Raw genomic sequence first — 24495 nt, 5'->3', positions numbered from 1 at the left:
TGATGGGGACTCCGAGCAGAATCCTGAGGTGGCACAGAGTATCATACGGAGAGGGGGACTGAGCATGCTAAAGTGCTAGCCCAGGTCTCTCTCCCTCTTCCTATAAAGACATCAGTGTCCCACTTCCATGACAACCCATTCATCCATTAACCTGTTAAGTAATTGATGCATGAATAGATTAATCCATGATTCAATAACCTCTTAAAGGTCCACCTTTCAATAATGCTACATTGTGTGTTAAATTTCTACATAAGTTTTGGAGGAGACATTCAAACTATAGCAGTGGCTTTGTATTAGATTGAAAGTCTATTATGTAAATTGGTAGCAAATAAATAAAGAGAGGGTTCATGCAAGGGGAAACTCAGTTTTAGAGAGTATCACATTCCCTACTTAGGTTCTAATCTGTTTTTATTGTGGAAAAATGTGAATACCAAATCTGGAACTCTGCACCTCAGTTCAATAAACTGTATGCTACTTTTGCTTACAAAAACAAATAAACAAAAAAAGAAGGCACTATAACTTCTGATAATGGTGATATATATACTCATATATATAGATATATACACACACATATATACATATATTTTATGTAATGTGTATTTTTAGTAGATGTCACCCCTCAACCTTCGACTTTTCAGCTGCTATAACTGTAAGAAATGCACTCCTTTTCTATTTTTAGTAGGGATGGGGTTTCACCATTTTGGCCAGTCTGGTCTTGAACTCCTGACCTCAAGTGATCCACCAGCCTCGACTTCCCAAAATGCTGGAATTACAGGAGCGAACCATAGCACCAGGCCCTTTTGATTACTTCTAAATGCACAATAAAATAATGTTGACTGTAGTTACCCTGTTGTGCTATCACATACTAGATCTTATTCATTCTATGTAACTATATATATACACACAAATCTATACACATATACATATATACACACACACATATATATATGTATATACACATACATGCATATATGTACATATGTGTAAATATATAATACATATATATTTTCATATATATGTATATTATATATAATATACATATGTATTTTATGTATATATTATATGTGTGTATATTTATATTATGGCTTTGGCCCAATAGTGGTAGGAGTTTGTTTATAATCTATGATTGATAGATATCTGTCTATAGATAGATTACATTTATATAATATAAATATGGAGTAATATTTATATTTATAGATATAAATAGATTATATAATGTATCCATCTATCTATCTATCTAATCTACCTATCTACAGATAGACACAGAGAGAGAGAGAGAGACAGAGAGTGAGAGTTCTAGAATAGTCAGGGATAGGCTCTCTAAAAGGGGCCTTTTAATTATGTGCCTGATGAGATGAGAATGACTCAACTATGTGAAGAGACATAGGGATAATTCTCTAGGTGAAGAGTCATAGAGATAATGCTCTAGGTAGAGTAAAGAGCAAGAGAAAGAAACAAACCTGTGTTCGTCTAAGAGAGTTGTTCCAACTACAGCAGAGAGAGTGAGGAGAGAGATGGCATGAAATTAGTTTAGGAACCTATGTCAATGTTAAATAATGCCTGGTTTTATAAGCTATGGGCAGACATTTAGGTTCTCTCCTAAATGAAGTGAGAGGTGGTTAAATACATTAAGAAAAATAGTTATTGATAATATTAATGTTTTATAACACATATTCTTGTATTCTGCTCCTATGTGATGAATACATCATCAGCTTGATGAGGCTAAATTTAGTGAGGCAATTAGGGTTTCTTTAAAGTAAGCCCAAACAGAAATGATACGGAGTTGGACACAGGTGGTAGAAGAGGACACAGAAAGGAGAGAGGCAGAACATATATTAGGGAGGTTGATCCAACAGAATCTACTGATATATTGAATTTGAGATTTGAGAAATGAGATGCCTAACTGAAGGAAGGCATCTGGCCCAGCTAATTGTTGAATATTGGTGTTATATGTCAACATGATTATCTCAATAGATGCAGAAAAGGCTTTTGACAAAATTCAACAGCCCTTCATGCTAAAAACGCTCAATAAATTCGGTATTGATGGAACGTACCTCAAAATAATAAGAGCTATTTATGACAAACCCACAGCTAATATCATACTGAATGGGCAAAAACTGGAAAAATTCCCTTTGTAAACTGGCACAAGACAGGGATGCCCTCTCCCACCACTCCTATTCAACATAGTGTTGGAAGTTCTGGCTAGGGTAATCAGGCAAGAGAAAGAAATAGAGGGTATCCAGTTAGGAAAAGAAGAAGTCAAATTGTCCCTGTTTGCAGACGACATGATTGTATATTTAGAAAACCCCATTGTCTCAGCCCAAAATCTCCTTAAGCTGATAAGCAACTTCAGCAAAGTCTCAGGATACAAAATCAATGTGCAAAAATCACAAGCATTCTTATACACCAGTAACAGACAAACAGAGAGCCAAATCATGAATGAACTTCCATTCACAATTGTTTCAAAGAGAATCAAATACTTAGGAATCCAACTTACAAGGGATGTAAAGGACCTCTTCAAGGAGAACTACAAACCACTGCTCAATGAAATAAAAGAGGACACTAACAAATGGAAGAACATACCATGCTCATGGATATGAAGAATCAATATCATGAAAATGGCCTTACTGCCCAAGGTTATTTATAGATTCAATGCCATCCCCATCAAGCTACCAATAAGTCTCTTCCCAGAACTGGAAAAAAACGCTTTAAATTTCATATGGAACCAAAAAAGAGCCCGCATTGCCAAGACAATCCTAAGTCATAAGAACAAAGCTAGAGGCATCATGCTACCTGACTTCAAACTATACTACAAGGCTACAGTAACCAAAACAGCATGGTACTGGTACCAAAACAGAGATATAGACCAATAGAAGAGAACAGAGTCCTCAGAAATAATACCACACATCTACAGCCATCTGATCTTTGATAAACCTGAGAGAAACAAGAAATGGGGAAAGGATTCCCTATTTAATAAATGGTGCTGGGAAAATTGGTTAGCCATAAGTAGAAAGCTGAAACTGGATCCTTTCCTTACTCCTTATATGAAAATTAATTCAAGATGGATTAGAGACTTAAATGTTAGACCTAATACCATAAAAACCCTAGAAGAAAACCTAGGTAGTACCATTCAGGACATAGGCATGGGCAAGGACTTCATGTCTAAAACACCAAAAGCAACGGCAGCAAAAGCCAAAATTGACAAATGGGATCTAATTAAACTAAACAGACACATGAAAAAATGCTCATCATCACTGGCCATCAGAGAAATGCAAATCAAAACCACAATGAGATACCATCTCACACCAGTTAGAATGGCAATCATTAAAAAGTCAGGAAACAACAGGTGCTGGAGAGGATGTGGAGAAATAGGAACACTTTTACACTGTTGGTGGGATTGTAAACTAGTTCAACCATTATGGAAAACAGTATGGCGATTCCTCAAGGATCTAGAACTAGATGTACCATATGACCCAGCCATCCCACTACTGGGTATATACCCAAAGGATTATAAATCTTGCTGCTATAAAGACATATGCACATGTATGTTTATTGAGGCACTATTCAAAATAGCAAAGACTTGGATTCAACCCAAATGTCCATCTGTGACAGACTGGATTAAGAAAATGTGGCACATATACACCATGGAATATTATGCAGCCAAAAAAAAAGGATGAGTTTGCGTCCTTTGTAGGGACATGGATGCAGCTGGAAACCATCATTCTCAGTAAACTATCACAAGAACAGAAAACCAAACACCGCATGTTCTCACTCATAGGTGGGAACTGAGCAATGAGATCACTTGGACTTGGGAAGGGGAACATCACTCACCGGGGCCTATCATGGGCAGGGGTGGGAGGGATTGCATTGGGAGTTATACCTGATATAAATGACGAATTGATGGGTGCTGACGAGTTGATGGGTGCAGCACACCAACATGGCACAAGTATACATATGTAACAAACCTGCACGTTATGCACATGTACCCTAGAACTTAAAGTATAATAAATAAATAAATAAATAAATAAATAAATAAATAAATAAATAAATAAAATAAAGGTTGAAGAACTATTACATAAGAAAGTGAAAAATGCAGTAAAAAAATAAAAGAATAAACCTTCATAAGTCTGGAAATTGACTTACAATGAATATGAACTCAGAAATAATTTGATGATTTGTTTTTAAAATAGTAAAACTAATGAATCACAAACTATTATTTACATAACGGGAGTATATATAGGTCATTCTTATTGTACTGGGATTTGGGCTGTAGTTCTAAAACTACAGATAATTAATGTTACGTCTCAGGTTCTAAGAACAATACAAAAGAGTTGCTAAATACTCCATCCAGAGATTAGCAACGGGTGACCATGCCCTCCATTTCATCAGATTAGGAATTACGAGAGATAACTAATTTCTACTATAGATTTCCAACTTATTAGAGTTAATTGTGGTGTTCCTTCTTCCCCAGTACTAACTCACCAGTAAAGGGAAAGAGGGAACAAAATAAATGCCATCTGTAGAACATGGCGTTGTATAGGCATATGGTAGACTAGTATTTTCACTCTCCAGATGGCTGCTTAGTGAACTGTAGAATCACAAACATCCACACTGTTACTGTAGTAGGAAATCTGTTCACAAGGTTTGGCATGTGTCACCTGAAATTTGAGAAATCATAGTGAGTGGTGTCATCTTCTTACCTGGGGAGGATTTTTAAAATGGGAAGATAAGCAGTGCAGTGCAAACAATATTATCGATAAAAAGAACAATATCTAATCATACAGTATTGACAAGAGAAAAGAACCCTAAGACACAGTAAGATTAAAGATGAAAGGATGGAAACTGTTGTATCTATATAAACATCAGATAAAATACATGTTGTCAAGCAGAGATAGAGAGATAGTTCATAATTTTAAATCTTTCAATTCATCATTAAAATATGATTCTGAATTTACAATTATCATCTATTTAAAACTGTGGCTAGAGAAGCTATAGTTTTGAAATATGTGATTGTAAAGAAAATAGCTGAATATCAATGATATAAACATGCATCTCAACAAACTATCCTTCTTAAAGTTTGAACAATTTCTTTAAAATAAAATCTATTTAGGAAAGAAACAATTTCTTTAAGAATCCATTCTTAAAGAATGAACAATTAAAGTCAAAGCTTATAGTCAGTCATAATGTATTGTACACTTAATATTTTAAGAAACATAGATTTCATATTGTGTTCCTGCCGTAACAAAATATATTTTAAAAATAAATTCAATCTTGAAAACGTGCTCTTAAAAATAAATCTCCAACTCAAAAATTGTATTAGCATATACTACCTACATGTTTTAAACAATATTAAGATGACACCATTAAGAAGATGACACCATTCACTATGGATTTCTCGAATTCTAGGTGACATATGCTAATCTTATTCAAACGTTCCCATACAATAGAAAAAAGGGAAAACACAGAACAATTCATTTTAAAAGGCCATCATAATCTTGACACTACAAAAGAAAGCAAAAGTACCAAAGTACCAGCCAATCTTACTTATTGAAATAACATTGTACTCTAAAAATATCATAATCCACTTTGTTACAACTGCATACATGTTTTATTAACAAATGTATAAATATAGCAAAATAAAGTTGGGCTTATTCTGGGATAGCAAGATTTATTTAAAATTTTTTAAAAATATGATTTGCCACAGTGACATAATAAAAAAAAAAGAAAGAAATCAACCTCCTCAAATGCAGAAGAATTATTTGATGGTATTTAAAATCCATTAAGAAAATGTCTTAACAAGTTATATATAGGTGGTATCATCATTATTCTGATAAAGACTATCAAGGAAACCTTCACAGAATATTATAGTAAGTGGTGAAATGTTTAAATCATTCCATTTGAAATCAGAAAAAAAAAACCATGATTACTACTGTCACTTCTTGTATTAACATTATACAAATGTTAAAACAAGAAAATAAATGGACAATATTAAGATAAAAAAAGTAAAAATAATGTCTCATTATTTAAGAAAACATAACTGGATATTTAGAAAATCCAAATAGTTACAGATGTATTATTAGAATTAATAAATAATTTTAGCAATGTTGCTGCATTTGAACTCAGTATTTTTAAAATTGCATTTTATGTACCAGTAATTGAGTAGTAGAAATGAATTTTTATGATTCATATACAATGGCATAGAATATATCTATAGGTATATATAAAAGTGTAATGAAAGTTGTACAAAATCTCTTTAGAGAAAACTGTATTTTGACAGAAATTAAATAAGCTTTAAATAAATAGAATACTACAAAATGTTTATAAATTGAGAGAAGCATAGGTGTGAAATTTCCTTAGTCTAAACTACTATTTCATAGTTCTTTCCAATACAAGCCCAGTTTGATTTTTGTTATTCCTTTTGTTGTTTGCTCAAGACAAATGTAAAATATAGTAGTTCAAGAATAACTAAAACACACCTTAAGTAGCTTATTGAGGTTGGTAAACTTGCTCTACTAGATCAAGATTTACTTAAAATTTTCAATAAATAAGTTAATATAGATTTTTCTAAAAATATAGAGGAGCGATAAAATAAAATATAAAGCCCCCCAAAGAAGCTTCATATCTATAAACTTTATATTTAATAAAAAGTGGCAATACAGAAGAGGAAGAATTAATGAGCTATGCAATAAATGGTGCTGAAGTGATTAGATTTTCACATGTAAAGAGGTGAACCTTGACCTGTATGTCAAACTATATACAAAAAAATATATTCTAGTTGTATTATAGATCTAAATATGAAAGGGCAAGAGATAAAGTTTAAAAAAATATTGGAGATATATTTATGATCTCAGAATATAAAAAGATTCTGTAAGTAGGAAAACAAAAAGAACTAAAATGAAAGAGATAGATAGTATTAACTCTAAAGAAATTAAGAGTTTCCACTAGAACAAGAAATAGGAAAACAGAGAGAGAAAATACATTTCTACCATGTATTAAAAAAAAGAAAGAACTGTATTCTGAGTATCTGTTTTCAATTCCTTCAGATCAACAAAGAAAGATATGCAACCAAGGGAAACAGGATATCCAAAGAGTCAATATATATATAAAAAATTGCTAAACCTCTCTAATTACCAGGTAAACAAAATAACAAAAGTTATGATATATACCTGTTGCCAAAATTTAAAAATTATCAAAAAATAAAATACAGCAAAAATATGGAGATACAAAGACTCAAAATTATAATTTTATAAAATAAATTTGACATTTCACCCTCCTCCAGCCTCTTTGCACACTTCTGCTCTGCCCAGGGCAAGAGAAGAAGAGGACTAGGCCCAACCTGTCCATAATCTCCTTGGATGCTTAGAGGTAGCAAGGCAGTGAGGCAAATTTGGAGTGGTCTGGTAGGGATCTCGCCTTCTGCTGAATCTCCACTCACAGCCCAAAAAGCCCTGAGCCTGTTGCACCCAACACTGAAATGGGGAGATGGAGGCCCAGCCAAGGCACTTAGGATGGAAATCAAAAAGTTTCAGTATCTAAGACTGCATCTTTGCTGGTGAAGGTGTGTGTACTACAAAACCTGCCCTTCTGATCCCACCACACAGCATAAATTTCTTGAGCGTGGTCAAGTGACAGAGCACAGGGCTGATACAATGTGAATGGGTAAAATTTGTTGTACAGCAATTGTTTTTCTTCAAGAATAAAAGTGAGACTGAGGCTAGACAGGGAGAAGGCCAAGACGGTCTATTAGAAGCAGCTGTGGCCCATGGCCCTCAATGACAGGAATGAAAACAGGCGAGTGAATTCTTCACCTTCAACTGGGGTATCCAGGTTCTCGCACTGGGACTCACTCAGCAAATGGCTCAACCCATGGAAAGCAAGGAAAAGCAGGGTGGGGTGTTGGCCCATCCAGAAATGGCATGGAGCCAGGGGAGCCCCCACCCCCAGCCAAGGGAGGCAGTGAGTAAAGGTGTGACCTGACTGAGGAAACCACATTTTTTTCCACAGATCTTTGCAACCTGTTTCTCAGGAGATCCCCTTGTGAATCCATACCTCTATGGCCTGGGGTCTGAAGCACAGAGCTGTGTAGTGTCTCAGCGAAGCAGCTACTTGGGCACACACAGAAACCCAGGAGTTTTGCATACAATAGCTTCAGGAATTCCAGGGAGGCAGGAGATCCATCCATGCATTCCCCAAGAAAGGGGCCGAATCAAGGGAGTTAAGCAGCAACATTCTGCAGACCAGACTTCCATGGTACCTCACAAATTAAGACCCGCTGGCTCAGAAGGGTGAGGGGCAACTGCCATTTCTGCAGTTGGTCATGAAATCTTTGCTTATGCCTATATCCTGAATAGTATTGCCTAGGTTTTCTTCTAGGGTTTTTATGGTTTTGAGTTTTACATTGTCTTTAATCCATCTTGAGTTAATTTTCGTATAAAGTGTAAGGAAAGAGTCCAGTTTCAGTTTTCTGCGTATGGCAAGCCAGTTCTCCCAGAACCATTTATTAAATAGGGAATCCTTTCCCCATTGCTTGTTTTTGTCAGGTTTGTTGAAGATCAAATGGTTGTAGATATGTAGTGTTATTTCTGAGGTCTCTATTCTGTTCCATTGGTCTATATGCCTGTTTTGGTACCAGTACCCTGCTATTTTGGTTACTGTAGCTTTGTAGTATTGTTTGAAGTCACGTAGCAAGATGCCTCCAACTTTGTTCTTTTGGCTTAGTTTTGTCTTGGCTATACGGTCTCTTTTGGTTCCATGTAAAACTTAAAATAGGCCAGAGTCGGCTGTTCTAGCCTATCAGCTCTGGGGAGTCTGGGCAGTCCGGATTGGAAGGAGTTCCCCAGAACACAGAACAGCTCCTGTGCCAGATCATGGCCAGCTTGCTTCTTTAAGTGGGACCCCAATCTATCCCTCCTCACTGGTTGGGGTCTCCGTGTGGGAATTTTAGCAACTCCAGCCAGGGTTATACAGACAGAACTCTGATCTCTCCCTGGGATGGAGCCCCGGGGGAGGGGTGGCTGCTTTCTCTGCAGTTCAGTAAACTTAGCCTTTCCAGCCTGCTGGCTCTGGATAGCCTGGTCAGTCTAGACAATGGGGCCTCCCTCAAGTGAAGTGCACCTGCTCTGCCAGGTCGCAGCTAGACTGCTTCTTTAAGCAGGTCCCTGATCCCCTTCCTCCTGACTGGGTGAGACTTCCCAACAAGGGTCCTCAGACACCTCCTACAGGAATGTTTAGGTTAGGATCAGGTCAGTGCCCCCTATGAGGGAGCTCTCAGAGGAAGGAGCAGGCTACTATCTTTGTTCTTTCACAACCTTCACTTGTGATACCTCCAGGTGTGGAAGGGACCCAGGAGACTAGGGTCTTGAATGGACCCCAAGAAAACCTCCACAGCCCTACAGAAGAGTGGCCTGACTGTTAAATAAATAAACAAATAAACAAATAAGTGAACAAATAAATAATAGTAATAAAACAGAAAGCAACAACATCAACAAAAAAATGCCACAAAAACCCCAATCATAGGTCACAAACCTAAAAAATATAAGGTAAAGAAGCCCACAAAGATGAGAAAGAATCAATGCAAAAATGCTAAAATCTCAAAAAGCAAAAGTGCCTCTTCTCCAAATGACCACAACACCTCTTTGAGAAGGGCAAAGAACTGAGTTGAGGGTGAGATGGTTGAATTGACAGAAGTAGCCTTGAGAAGATGGCTAATAATGACTTTTGCTGAGCTAAAGAAGCATGTTCTAACCCAATGCAAAGAAACTAAAATAATGATAAAACAATACAGGAACTGATAACCAGAATGGCCCATTTACAGGGGGACATAACTGACCTGATGGTGCTAAAAAACACCACATGAGAACTTCACAATGCAATCATAAGGATCAATAGCAGAATAGAGCAAGTGGAGGAAAGAATCTCAGAGACTGAGGACTATCTTTCTGAAATAAAACAGGCAGACAAGAATATATAAAATATATTGAAAAGGAATGAACAAAACCTCTGAGAAATAGAGGATTATGTAACAACACCAAACCTACAACAGATTGGAGTACCTGAAAGAGATGGGGAGAACAGAACCAAGTTGAAAACATACTTCAGGATATCATCCTGGAGAACTTTCCCAACCTAGCAAGACAGGCCAACATTCAAATTCAGGAAATGCAGATAACCCCAGTAAGATAATCCACTAGAAGATCCATCCCAAGGAAGGTAATCATCAGATTCTCCAAGGTTGAAATGAAAGAAAAAAGTGTTAAGGGCAGCCAGAGAGAAAGTCCAGGTCACCTACAAACGGAAACCCATCAGACTAACAGTGAACATCTCAGAAGAATCCCTACAATCCAGATGAGATTGAAGGTCAATATTCAAGATTCTTAAGGAAAAAAATTTCCAACTCAGAATTTAATATCTAGCAAAACTAACTTTCTTAAGTAAAGGTGAAATAAGATCCTTTTTAGACAAGCAAATGCTGAGGGAATTCATGACCAATAGCCTTGCCTTTCAAGAGCTCCTAGAGGAAGCAGTAAATATGGAAAGGAAAAACCGTTACCAGTCAATACAAAAGCATACCATTTTACACAGACAAATGACACTATGAAGCACATAAACAAGTTTGCAAAATAAGGAGCTAGCATCATGATGACCGGACCAAATTTACACATAGCAATATTAGCATTATATGTAAATGGGCTAAATGTCCCAACTAAAAGACACAGAATGGCAAGCTGGATAGAGTCAATCGCCATTGATAACACTGTCTTCAAGACACCTGTCTCACGTGCAAAGACACACATAGGGTCAAAATAAAGAGATAGAGGAAAATTTACCAAGCAATGGAAAATAGAAAAAAGCAGGGGTCACAATCCTAGTTCCTGAGAAAACAGACTTTAAATCAACAAAGACCAAAAAAGACAAACAAGGGCATTACATAATGGTAGAGGGTTCAATTCAACAAGATGAGTTAACTATTCTAAATATATATTCACCCAATTCAGGAGCACACAGATTCATAAAGCAAGTTCTTTTTTTTTTTTTTTTTTTTTTTGAGACAGAGTCTCGTTCTGTCATGCAGGCTGGAGTGCAGTGGCCGGATCTCAGCTCACTGCAAGCTCTGCCTCCCGGGTTCACGCCATTCTCCTGCCTCAGCCTCCCGAGTAGCTGGGACTACAGGTGCCCGCCACCTCGCCTGGCTAGTTTTTTTTTTCTTTTTTTTTTTTTTTTTTTTTTTTTTTTTTTTTTTTTTTAGTAGAGACGGGGTTTCACTGTGTTAGCCAAGATGGTCTCGATCTCCTGACCTTGTGATCCACCCGTCTTGGCCTTCCAGAGTGCTGAGATTACAGGCTTGAGCCACCGTGCCCAGCCAAAGCAAATTCTTAGAGATGTACAAAGAGACTTAGACTCCCACACAATGATAGTGGGAGACATTAACACCTCACTGACAATATTAAACAGATCATTAAGACAGAAAATTAACAAAGACCTTAACTCAGCTCTGGATCAAGTGGATCCGATAGGTATCTACAGAACTCTTCACCAAAAAACAACACAATATATGTTCTTCTCATTGCTACACGGTGCTTACTCTACAATTGATCACATAACTGGAAGTAAAACACTCCTCAGCAAATGCAAAAGAATTGAAATTATAACAGTCTCTCAGAGCACAGAACAATAACATTAGAACTAAAGATTAAGAAATTCACTAAAAACCACAAAACTATATGGAAATGGAACAAACTGCTCTGGAATTACCTCCGGAGAAGTAATGAAATTAGGGCATAAATCAAGAAATTCTTTGAAACTACTAAGAATAAACAGACAGACAACATACCAGAATCTTTGAGATGCACCTAAAGCAGTGTTAATACGGAAATTTATAGCATGAAATGCCCACATCAAAAAGCTAGAAACATCTCAAGTTGACAACTTATTGTCACAACTATAACGACTAGAGAACCAAGAGCAAACAAACCCCAAAGCAAACAGGAGACAAGAAATAACCAAGATCAGAGCAGAACTGAAGGAGACAGAGACACAAAAAAACCCTTCAAAAAATCAACAAATCCAGGAGGTGTTTTGTTTAAAACGTTAGTAAAATAAATAGATTTATTGCTAGACTTAATGAAGAAATGACAGAAGAATCAAATAGACACAATCAGAAATGAAAAGAGGAATATCATCACTGACCCCACAGAAATACAAACAACCATCAGTGAACACTATAAACATTTCTATGCGTATAAACTAGAAAATCTAGAAGAAATTGATCAATTTCTGGACACATACACCCTCCCGAGACTGAACCAGAAAGAAGTGGAATCCCTGAATAGACCAATAATGAGCTCTGAAATTGAAGTAGTAGTAAACAGCCTACCAACCAAAAAATAAAAGCCCAGGACCAGAAAGATTTACAGCTGAATTGTACCAGAGGTGCAAAGAATAGCTGGTACCATTTCTGCTGAAGCTATTCCAAACAATTGAAAAGGAGGGGCTCCTCCCTAACTCATTTTATGAAGTCAACATCATCCTGATACCAAAAACTGATAGAGATACAACAAAACTTCAGGTCAATATCCCTGATGAACATCAGTGCAAAAATCCTCAATAGACTACTGGCAAACCAAACCCAGTAGCACATCAAAAAGCTTATCCACTACGATCAAGTCAGCTTCATGCTTGGGGTGCAAGGTTGGTTTAACATACAAATTAATAAATGTGACTAATAATGTAAACAGAACTAAAGACAAAAACCATTTAAGAGCCACATATGACAAACCCACAGCTAATATAATATTGAATGGTCAAAAGCTGCAAGCATTCCCCTTGAAAACTGGCACAGGACAAGAATGCCCTCTCCCACCACTACTATTCAACATAGTATTGAAAGTTTTGACCAGGGAAATCAGGCAAGAAAATAAAATAAGATTATTCAATAGAAAGAGAGGAACTCAACTTATCTTTGTTTGCAGATGATGTGATCCTATATCTAGAAAACACCATTGTCTTAGCCCAAAAAGTTTCTTAAGCTGATAAGCGATTTCAGCAAAGTCTCAGGATACAAAGCCAATGTGCAGAAATCACTAGCATTCCTATACACCAACAACAGGCAAGCAGAGAGTGAAATCATGAATTAACTCCCATTCACAAATGCTACAAAGAGAATAAAATACCTAGTAATACACTAACAAGGTAAGTGAAGGACCTCTTCGAGGAGAACTACAAATGACTGCTCAAGGAAATCAGAGAGGACACAAACAAATGGAAAAATATTCCTTGCTCTTGGATAGGGAGAATCAGTATTGTAAAAATGGTCATACTACCCAAAGTAATACATAGATTAAATGCTATTCCCATTAAACATAACATTTATATTTTTCACAGAATTAGAAAACGTGATATTAAAATTCATCTGAAACCAAAGCAAAAGCCTGCATAGCCAAGACAATCCCAAACACAAAGAACACAGCTGGAGGCATCAATCTACCCAACTTCAAACTATACTACAAGGCTATCATAACCAAATCAGTGTGATACTGGTACAAAAACAGGCACATAGACCAATGGAACTGAAAAGAGAACTCAGAAATAAGACTGCACACCTAAACTATCTGATTTTTAACAAACCTGACAAAAACAAGCAATGGGGAAAGGATTCCCTATTTAAAAAATGGTGCTGGGAGAACTCACTAGCCATATGCAGAAAATTAAAACTGGACTCCTTTCTTACACCTGATGGATTGAGGACTTAAATGTAAAACCCGAAATTATAAAAACCCTAGAAGAAAATCTAAGCAATACCATTCAGGACATAGACATGGACAAATATTTCATGATGCAAATGCCAAAGGCAATTGCAACAAAATAAAAAATTGACTATGGGATGTAATTAAACTAAGGAGCTTCTGCACAGCAAAATAAACTATCATCAGAATGAACAGACAGCCCACAGAATAGGAGAAAATTTTTGTAATTCATCCCCCTGGCAAAGGTCTAATATTCAGAGTCCACAAGGAACTTACACATATTTACAAGAGAAGACCAGCTGCTGTGGCTCATATGTGTAATCCCGGCACTTTGGGAGGCCAAGGCAGGCAGATCACTTTGAGGTCAGGAGTTCGAGAGCAACCTGGCCAACATGGCGAAACCTCACCTCTACTAAAAATACAAAAATTAGTTGGGCGTGGTGGTGGGTGCCTGTAATCTCAGCTACTTGGGAGACTGAGGCAGGAGAAACATTTGAACCAGGGAGGTGGAGGTTGCAGTAAGCTGAGATCATGCCACTGCACTCTAGTCTGGGCAACAGAGACTGTCTCCAAAAAAAAAAAAAAAAAAAAAAAAAAAAAAAAAAATTGTAAGAAAAAAAACATTAAAAAGTAGGTAAGGGACATGAAGAGACAGCTCTCCAATGAAGACATTCACGTGGACAAGAAACATATGAAAAAAAGCTCAACAGCATTGATTGTAGATAAATTCAAATCAAAACCACAATGAGATGTCATCTCATCCCAGTCAGAATGGTGACTATTAAAAAGTCAAGAAACAGCAGATGCTGGTGAGGTTGTGGAGAAAAATGAACAATTTTACACTGTTGGTGAGAGTATAAATTAGTTTAACAAGTGTGGAAGACAGTGTGGCGATTCCTCAAAGATCTAGAAGCAGAAATACTATTTGACCCAACAATCTTATTACTGGATATATACCCTAAAGAATATAAATTATTCTATTATAAAGATATATGCATGTACATGCTCATTGGAACACTATTCACAATAGAAAAGACATGGAATCAACCCAAATGCCCATCAATAGTAGACTGAAAAAAAAAATGTGGTACATATATACCATGTAAAACTATGCAACCATAAAACAGAATGAGATCCTGTTCTTTGCAGGGACGTGGATGGATCTGGAAGCCATAATCTTCAGCAAACTAATGCAGGAACATAAAATTAAACACAGCATGTTGGCTCTGAATGATGAGAACACATGGACACATGGTGAGGAACAACACACACTGGGGCCTGTCAGGGGGATGGAATGGGGGTGGGAGAGCATCGAGAAGTATAGCTAACTGATACTGGACTTAACACCTGGGCGATGGGTTGATCTGTGCAGCAAACAACATGGCACATGTTTACCTATGTAACAAACCTGCACATCCTGCACATGTACCCCAGAACTTAAAATATAAGTTGAAGAAAGAATAAAAATAAATAAATGAATAAATTTGGGCGTTTTTTTGGAAGTATCAACTGAAGCTGAATGTCACAGTATTTTATGTCACAGGAATCTCCATCCACAGGCCTTTACCTAAGTAAAATGCAAACTTGCATGTGCCAAAAACTATGTCCAACAATAACTGAAGCATTGCAATTTATAAGAATCCAAACTGGATATAACCCAATTGTCAAGTGATAGTGATACTCAACTCTCTTCTTGTAGTGTGAAAGCAACCATAGACAATATAAATAAATGTGTGTGACATTATTTACAAAAACGAGAATAAGCCAGAACTGGCCCAAAGTAAGTAGCTTGCTGATCCCTAATACAGAGCCAAAAATACACAAATTGCAGCTAAGCACAACAACGTCAATGAGTCTCACAAATATAATGTTGAACAGAGAAGAAGCCAGACATAAAATAAATTCATAATGCTAATAAGAGAAACCAAGGATCCTTGGAGAAACAGTCTGTAGAAGGGAATATGCAAAATGAGCCTGAAACATTTCACAATGCCAGAAAGCATCAGAGTCACAACAATGATGGAAGGGTTTATCAAAATGGCACATAAGTCAACTGAACGAGCACCCAATGACCAAAGCTGGAAAAGTTTAAGTAAAAAAAAAAAAAAAAAAAAAAAAAAAAAAGCATGTATTGCCTTATAACTCATAGTATAAGATAAATATCCATGAGCTCATAGTAGTATAAATAATGTTTGAATAAATGGATAAATAAGGTATATTAAGAATTCAAAATGATAATATAGATACTCAGCCATCAAGGAGATGCAGCCTAATTCCTACTCCTTAAAAATAGTCTTTACATTAATGACTTCCTTCCAAAAAGTACACCTTTGGAATGAGTGAAGAAAAAAAAAAAAAATAAAAAAAAACAGTGAAATCCCATCTCTACTAAAAATACACAACTTAGCCAGGCGTGGTGGTGTGCGCCTGTAGTCTCAGCTACTGGGGAGTCTGAGGCACGAGAATGGCTTGAACCCGGGAGGCAGAGGTTGCAGTGAGCCGAGATTACGGCACTGAACTCCAGCCTGGGAGATAGAGTGAGACTCCATCTCAAAGAAAAACAAACAAACAAACAAACACAAAACCAGAAACAAAAAAAACCTGAGTAACTCTACAGACGAGAAACCTAAGAAACTACTTCAGCTAGGCAGTCAAGCTTATCTTCAGTGAAAATTTCAACTGATGGTGTGTACCCTTGATATGATGTTATAAGAATAGTACTTCTTCTCTGTGGGCTTCCTTTCCCAAACCCTGGTTAACCATGAGAAAAATATCTGACAAACCAAAACTGAGGAACAGTGTGTAAAATTCCCGACTAGTACTCCTGAAATCTGTCACGGTCATCAAAAATAAGGAAAGTCTGAGAAAGTGTGACAGTCTATTGTAGCCTAAGGAGACAGGACTATTAAACAGAATGTGCTATCCTGAGAGGGATCCTGTTACAGAAAAGTGAAAGGAGTGCATTAGGTAAAAACCAAATAAATATAACTGAAGTATGAAATTTAGTTAATAAAAATACATTAAAATTGGTTCATTAGTTGTGATAAATATATCACACAATGTATGATCTACACAACATGAGAAATGGTGCAGGTTACGCAGAAACTATGGATACTATCTTTGCAACTCTTCTGTGAATCTAAAATTATTTTATAACACAAGCTTACTAAGATGTGTAATTTATGATTCAAAAAAAGTAGTCAAAACCAAACTATAGTGTTTAGATGTACATGCTTGAACGGTAAAATATAAAGCAAAGCAAAAAGTGATTTTTCTTAGTCAGGTTAATAATTACCTTGTGAAAAAGGAACAGATAGCAATTGGAGGATGAAATGAAGTGGGCGCTTTGGATGCTGACAATTTTCTTCTTTTTACCTGGGTGGTGGTAACAAAGTATTTCCTTTGTAGTAAATCATTGAGCTGCATATTTTTGCATACATTTCTATATTTGTATTCCTACTCCTTAAATGTAGGCTGCACATAATGACTTCCTTCCAAAAAAATGCATTATGGAAATAGAGTGGAAAATAGAAGAGCAACTTTACAAAGGAGAAACTTGACAAACTGCCTCAGCAAGGTGACTAAGACCAACACCGTCAATGATCAGTCGTGTTGATAGCGTGTATCCTTGTTATAATGTGATATAAATTGCATTTCACCTCTGTGGTCTCCTTTCCAAAACCCATATTTCCAGTTTAATCATAAGAAAAATATCTGACAAACCAAAACTGATGAACATTTTATAAAATACCTGACCAGAATTTTTGTGCTAAATTTCTCTCTCTCTCTCTCTCTCTCTCTCTCTCTCTCTCTCTCTCTCTCTCTCTCTCTCTCTGTCTCTATCATCTATCCATCATCTATCTATCTATCTATCTATCTATCTATCTATCTATCTATCCATCCATCCATCCATCTACCTAACTATCTACAAAGAGAAGTACCATCTTGTCGAAATAAAGGGATTCCAGCAAGAAGTTGCTATGGGTATACCATGAGATAAATGAGTTTAGTCAGGTGTTGCATCACCAACAGCAGATAACGCTTCAGGGAAGCATCCTTGTGGAGGTCTTCCATACTAATTCTGCCTTATGATTTCTGAGAACTAAAAGGTGAAGGCTTACCACACAGAGGGCATTAAACAAGATTACAAGAATGTAATCTAAGACGACTCCTTTTCCTCCTATCTATTCCTCCCCTCTGTTGTGATCATTGAGGAGCCAGCTGTAGGAGAAAAAAAATAAAGGTGAAGCAGATTGAAAGAACAGACCATGTCCCCTTTTCCCAATGAGGTTTCCAACTAAGGTCGGGTATTTTTCTGAAAAAAAAGGAGAATATTTAAATTGGATATAAGATTGGTGTTTTAAAATTAGACCAATTAGACTACACTAGACTGTTAGAACACAAATTCCATGAGATCTGTACCTGATATTGGCAAGATTTTGAGAAAAGAAATTCCCAAAGCGCATTTAATTAGATAAAAATAAAATTTCTTGTCTGTACTTATTAAATTTACTCCATTAAAAATGTTATTGCAATATGCAGCTAAACATATATTTTGACTTAAATACAGAAAAATGCAAAAAAAGTGTTCATTGTTAAAGGTAGAGCTCTATAAAATTTCTACTTTCTTTCTTCCATAAACTACACCCATAACAAATTTTCTATTATATATAACATATAAATAATATATAGTTGTAATTGAATAAAAATAATGCAGTGTACACACACAGAGAGAGAGAGAGAGAGAGAGAGAGAGAGAGAGAGAGAGAGAGAGAGAGAGAGAGAAGAGAGAGAATGAGAGTATTTTAGAGACAGGGTCTTGCTGTTGCCCAGGCTAGAGTGCAGTATACATCCTAACAAAAATAAAAAATCCTAGAAAATACAACTTAATTCTAAATCCTTCTAGGTATTTGTAGTTTTTGTTTCTCTTAATCATTTCCTTCTTCATGATTCATGTCATTAGATAAGTTGATTTTAGCAACTCACATTTATCAAATATTTCCTAATGTTTAAATTTAGTTTCCATTAAATGATAACTTTTTGGTATTACTATTTCTTATGTTTTTATAGTGTGTACTTAAATCTCAAACCTATTTAGGAACAGATATCACTGATACTATTGACAGGTTTTCGATTAACTAGGGTGGAAGAAGTGTTTCGAGTATCCATTAGTGTGTTTTATGACGTTAATAATTACTAAAGAAATTTGGTATGTCACTTAAGTGAAAATCATTTAAAAGGTTTCTACTACCTCAAGTTTAAGTTCCCTAGAAGCTTCCCAGTGGTGACGTCCTGGGTGCAGTTTGATACATCTGGAACTCTAGAGGAAGGTCTCCCACTGTATGTATAAATGTGACTGTCACCAGCACAAAGAATATTAAGCTATGAGAAAGGATGAGATTACCTAGGAACAGAAAATGAAGAAAGAAGTGAAGAGAACTCAAGGGTAAAGCTCTGAGAAACTGCAAGCATTAGAGTCAGCAAAGAGGATGCAGAGTTGGGAAAGTAGAAAAAGAGCAGTGACTGAGGGAGAAATAAGTCCAGGATAATTTGACATGAGCTGAAGTCAGAGAGATTATTTTGAGAAGGAGATAAAGACAGATGTCAACTATAAAGCATGGTGCTGAGAGTTCAAATACTATCAAACCTAAAAAGTGACCATTTAACTCAGTGCCCTTGTGAAGATGTGAACCAGATGACAAAAGTTGGGGAAGATAATGAGAGAGAAGTAAGTTGAAATAGCAGTAGAATCATATTCAGACCATTTGGATGTGAAGGGAATTAGGAGTTGACTAGAAGAGAAGAAGACAATTAGAAATCTTTGAAAACATATATGATTTTAAGGTAATGACGTGGTAGAAATGGATCCAAGTTGAAAATCACTAAAGGAGTAAGGATAACCACAGAGTAAATGCTCAGTCTGAAGCATAAGTGACAGTACAGCTTTTAGGAAGAAATTTACTTCCAAATAATAAGAAGTAAATGGCAAGATGAGCACACTTCCATCTAAGATAGTTGTAGAGAGAAATTCTAGAAAACCTAATGCTTTCTGTTTTCCTTTCAATATGATAAAATGTTATCCACCAATGGCTCTTGTGCTGGTAGTGGGTCCAAAGGGTGTATAAAAAGTTGATCACAGATGAAAGAAGAAATAAATAAAATTACTTTTTGAGAAGCTGGAAGTTAGCTTCCAGGGAGATATTTTGGGGTTGTAGTTTAACATGTGTTTGAGGTTTGACCCCATTTATTTAGAATGAAGCCAGCCACTTTTATAAATATTTTATAAATGTAATGTAGATAAAAATGTGGGGATATTTGTAAGGGAGAGATTATAATATTGGACCATAGACTATAATATGTACAAGAAAGTCAGTGGAGTGTATTGATGTTTTAGAAGAATATGGCAGATTTATTGAATTTGAGTTTTTAAATGTTTAAAAATAAAATGCCTTCAGACAACCTTATCCCTTACATGAGGACGTAGGCTTGCCAAATTGACTTTAGGATGTGACGGATAAAATTACTTATTATTCAAATATTTCCCATCCGTTCTGTTTACAAGAGTGACTAAATACAATGTGATCTATTATTTGGGCAGGTGTATTCATATAACCCCATTGTAGACTGTCATCCATTGAAATGAGATTGTAGATTCATGAAACATGTGCAAAACTATCTAATGGATGTGGGGGTGCTTAAAATCAAAATCACAGATCATTTGGGGGATGTTTGTAGAGAAGGCCAGTCAAGAGAAATATGTCACCAAATACTTGGAAACGTAAATGTTGCTGTAATCATTCTAATTTTAAAGATTAGCTTTTTAGTTATAGTTAGATTTATATTAAAACATCAAAATATTGCTAAAATAATGTTTGATTTGGAGCAGCCCCTTTTAATTTGTTCGTATTCTCTCAGCCTAGAGCATTGATCATGTTCTAATTGCAGCTTCTTTTGCTTCCAATTGTGTATTCCCATTCATTTCTTTATACAGGCAGCTTCCAGGCACATGCATAATTGTGTCTAATTTTATGAGTCTCAAATTCAGATTGTGATGACTAAATGAGATCGTTTATTTTTTGCTTGCTTAGTCTCTCTTCGACGTCAAAATTTCTACAAATAATTAGTTCTTTTTTTAAAAAAAGATATTATTTTCCATATTAAAGCTCAATGAGTTCTGAGATCCAACTAAAGTATCATTTTGGAACTGGAACAGCATTTACCACATAATCTGCTTTCATATAGGAAGGGAGATCATCTTAGTATTTCTAACACCAATAATTAAAATGATACCAGAAATGCAGCATTAGAAAGAGACAAATTTGCAGGACATTTTGAATAGTTACCTCGATTAAGCTGGTCATTGTCTCAGTCTTCATAAAACCAATCACACATCACAGAGTTAGAGAAGGAATATCCAGGCATATGGATTTAGTACATACATCATCTTACGAAATAACTGTCAAAATGCAAGATGAGAATTATAAGAAATATACACCAAAACAATTTCAAAAAATAGTTATCTCTCCCAAGATCCTAGGCAGTCACTGTAGAGCTTCCTGGCAGCATAAAGCAGTGGGAGCTCACTAATGAGGCAAGTCATCCGTTATCATTGCTGTGCTTAGCCTGATTTAGTTATCTGAATCAAAATGACAGATTCAGGAGGAAGGCTCCTGGGAACTTGACTGAAAATGTTATGTTGATGTAACTATGCATTTATCAGTCTAGTGGAGTGCTTCGTAATCGCCATGCCAACAGTAAAATGAAACAAAAATCTTGGGTTAAAGGGCACTACAATAACTGCTTAAAGGAACTCCGAATCTTGAAACAAGTCCTGGAAACACATCAAAACAGAACCTCTTTAAAGCATAAATCACACAGGACCTATAAAACAAAAATACAAGTTAAAAAGCAAAGAAAAAAAAAAAAAGAAAAACAACAACAAAGAAAATCACAAAAGTATACAAGCAACAAAGAACATAATGAAAGCAATGGTACCTCACATTTCAATGCTAACATTGAATATAAATGGCCTAAATGCTCCACTTAAAAGATACAGAACCGCAGAATGGGTAACAACTCACCAACCATCTGCTGACTTCAGGAGATTCACCTAACACACAAGAACTCACATAAACTTAAAGTAAAGGGGTGGAAAAAGGCATTCCATGCAAATGGACAACAGAAGTGAGCAGGGTAGTTATTTTTATATCAGGAAAAAAAAAAAAAAAAACTTTAAAGCAATAGTGGTTAAAAGAGACACAAAGGGACTGTACATAATGCTAAAAGGTCTTGTCCAACAGGAAAATACCACAATTCTAAACATATATCCACTTAGCACTGGAGCCCCCCAAATTTTAAACAAGTACTAATAGACCTAAGAAATGAGATAGACAGCAACACAATAATAGTCAGGGACTTCAATATTCCACTGACAGCACTAGACAGGTCATCAAGACAGAAAGTCAAAAAAGAAACAATGGATTGAAACTATACCTTGAAACAAATGGACTTAACAGATATATACAGAACATTTCATTCAACAATGACAGAATACACATTCTATTCAACAGCCCATGGAACTTTCTCCAAGATAGACAATATGATAGGTCATAAAACACACCTCAATAAATTTAAGAAAATTGAAATTATATCAAGCACTGTCTCAGACCACAGTGGAATAAAACTGGAAATCAACTCCAGTTCAAATGGAACCTTTGAAACCATGCAAATACGTGGAAGTTAAAACACCTGCTCCTGAATGAACATTGCATCAAAAATAAAATCAAGATGGAAATTAAAAAATTATCCAAACTAAATGACAATAATAACACAACCTATCAAAACCTCTGGGATACAGCAAAGGCAGTACTAATAGGAAAGTTCATAGTCCTAAACGTCTACATCAAAAAGTCTGAAAGAGCACAGACAGACAATCTAAGGTCACACCTGAAGGAGTTAGAGAAACAAGAACAAATCAAATCCAAACCCAGCAGAAAAAAGGAAAAATCAAGATCAGAGCAGAACTAAATAAAATTGAAACAAGAAAAATACAAAAGATAAATGAAAGAAAAGCTGGTTCTTTGAACAGACAAATAAAACTGAAGCAAGATTAACAAAGAAAAAAAGAGAAAAATTTGAATAGGCTTGCTAAGAAACGAAACAGAAGATATTACAACTGACACCACTGAAATACAAAAGATCATTCAAGGATACTATGAACACCTTTATGCACATAAACTAGAAAACCTAGAAGAGATGAATAAATTCCTGGAAAGATACAACCCTCCTAGCTTAAATCAGGAAATATTAGATACCCCGAACAAACCAATAACAAGCAGCAAGATTGAAATGGTAATTAAAAAATTACCAATGAAAAACTGTCCAAGACCAACCAGATTCACAGCAGAATTCTACCAGACATACAAAGAAGAATCCTTTTGACACTATTCCACAGATAAAGAAAGAAGTAATCCTCCCTAATTCATTCTATGAAGCCAGCATCACCCTAATACCAAAACCAGGAAAGGACACAGCCAAAAAAGAAAATTATAGACGTATATCTTTGATTAACATAGATGCCAAAATCCTTAACAAAATACTAGCTAACCAATCCCAACAGCATATCAAAAAGATAATCCACCATGATCAATTGGGTTTCATACAAGGGATGTAGGGATGGTTTAACATATGCAAGTCAATAAATGTGATACACCACATAAACAGAATTAAAACCAAAAATCACATGATCACCTCTATAGATGCAGAAAAAGCATTTGACAAAATCCAGCATCCCTTATGATTAAAACTCTCAGCAAAATAGGCATACAAGAGACATACCTTAATGTAATAAAAGCCATCTATGACACACCAAAGGCCAACATAAGACTGAATGGGGAAAAGTTGAAAATATTCTCTCCGAGGCCGGGCGCGGTGGCTCAAGCCTGTAATCCCCCCACTTTGGGAGGCCGAGACGGGCGGATCACGAGGTCAGGAGATCGAGACCATCCTGGCTAACACGGTGAAACCCCGTCTCTACTAAAAATACAAAAAAAAAAAACTAGCCGGGCGAGGTGGCGGGCGCCTGTAGTCCCAGCTACTCCGGAGGCTGAGGCAGGAGGATGGCGTAAACCTGGGAGGCGGAGCTTGCAGTGAGCTGAGATCCGGCCACTGCACTCCAGCCCGGGCGACAGAGGGAGACTCCGTCTCAAAAAAAAAAAAAAAAAAAAAAAAGAAAATATTCTCAAATATTCTCTCCGAGAACTGGAACAAGGCAAAGATGTCAACTCTCATCACCCCTCTTCAGCATAGTACTGGAAGTCCTAGCCAGAACAATCAGACAAGAGAAAGAAATAAAGGGAATCCAAATCAGTAAAGAGGAAGTAAAACTGTCACTGTTTGCTGACGATATGCTCATTACCTTGAAAACCCTAAGGACTCCCCTAGAAAGCTCCTAGAAATGATAAAAGAATTCAGTGAAGTCTCCAGATATAAGATTAATGTACACAAATCAGTAGCTCTTCTATACACCAATAGCGATCAAGCAAAGAATCAAAACAAGAACTCAATCCCTTTTACAATAGCTGCAAAAAAAAAAAAAAAAAAAAAAAAAAAAAAAAAAAAAAAAAAAAAAAACAACTTATGAATATATATAACAAAGGAGTCGAAAAACCTCTACAAGAAAAACTGAAAAAAACACTGCTGAAATAAATCATAGGTGACACAAACAAATGGAAACACATCCCATGCTCATGGA

Source organism: Rhinopithecus roxellana, chromosome 4 (assembly GCF_007565055.1).
Source record: "Rhinopithecus roxellana isolate Shanxi Qingling chromosome 4, ASM756505v1, whole genome shotgun sequence".
Lineage (NCBI taxonomy): Eukaryota > Metazoa > Chordata > Mammalia > Primates > Cercopithecidae > Rhinopithecus > Rhinopithecus roxellana.
Note: the sequence above shows the minus strand (reverse complement) of the source record.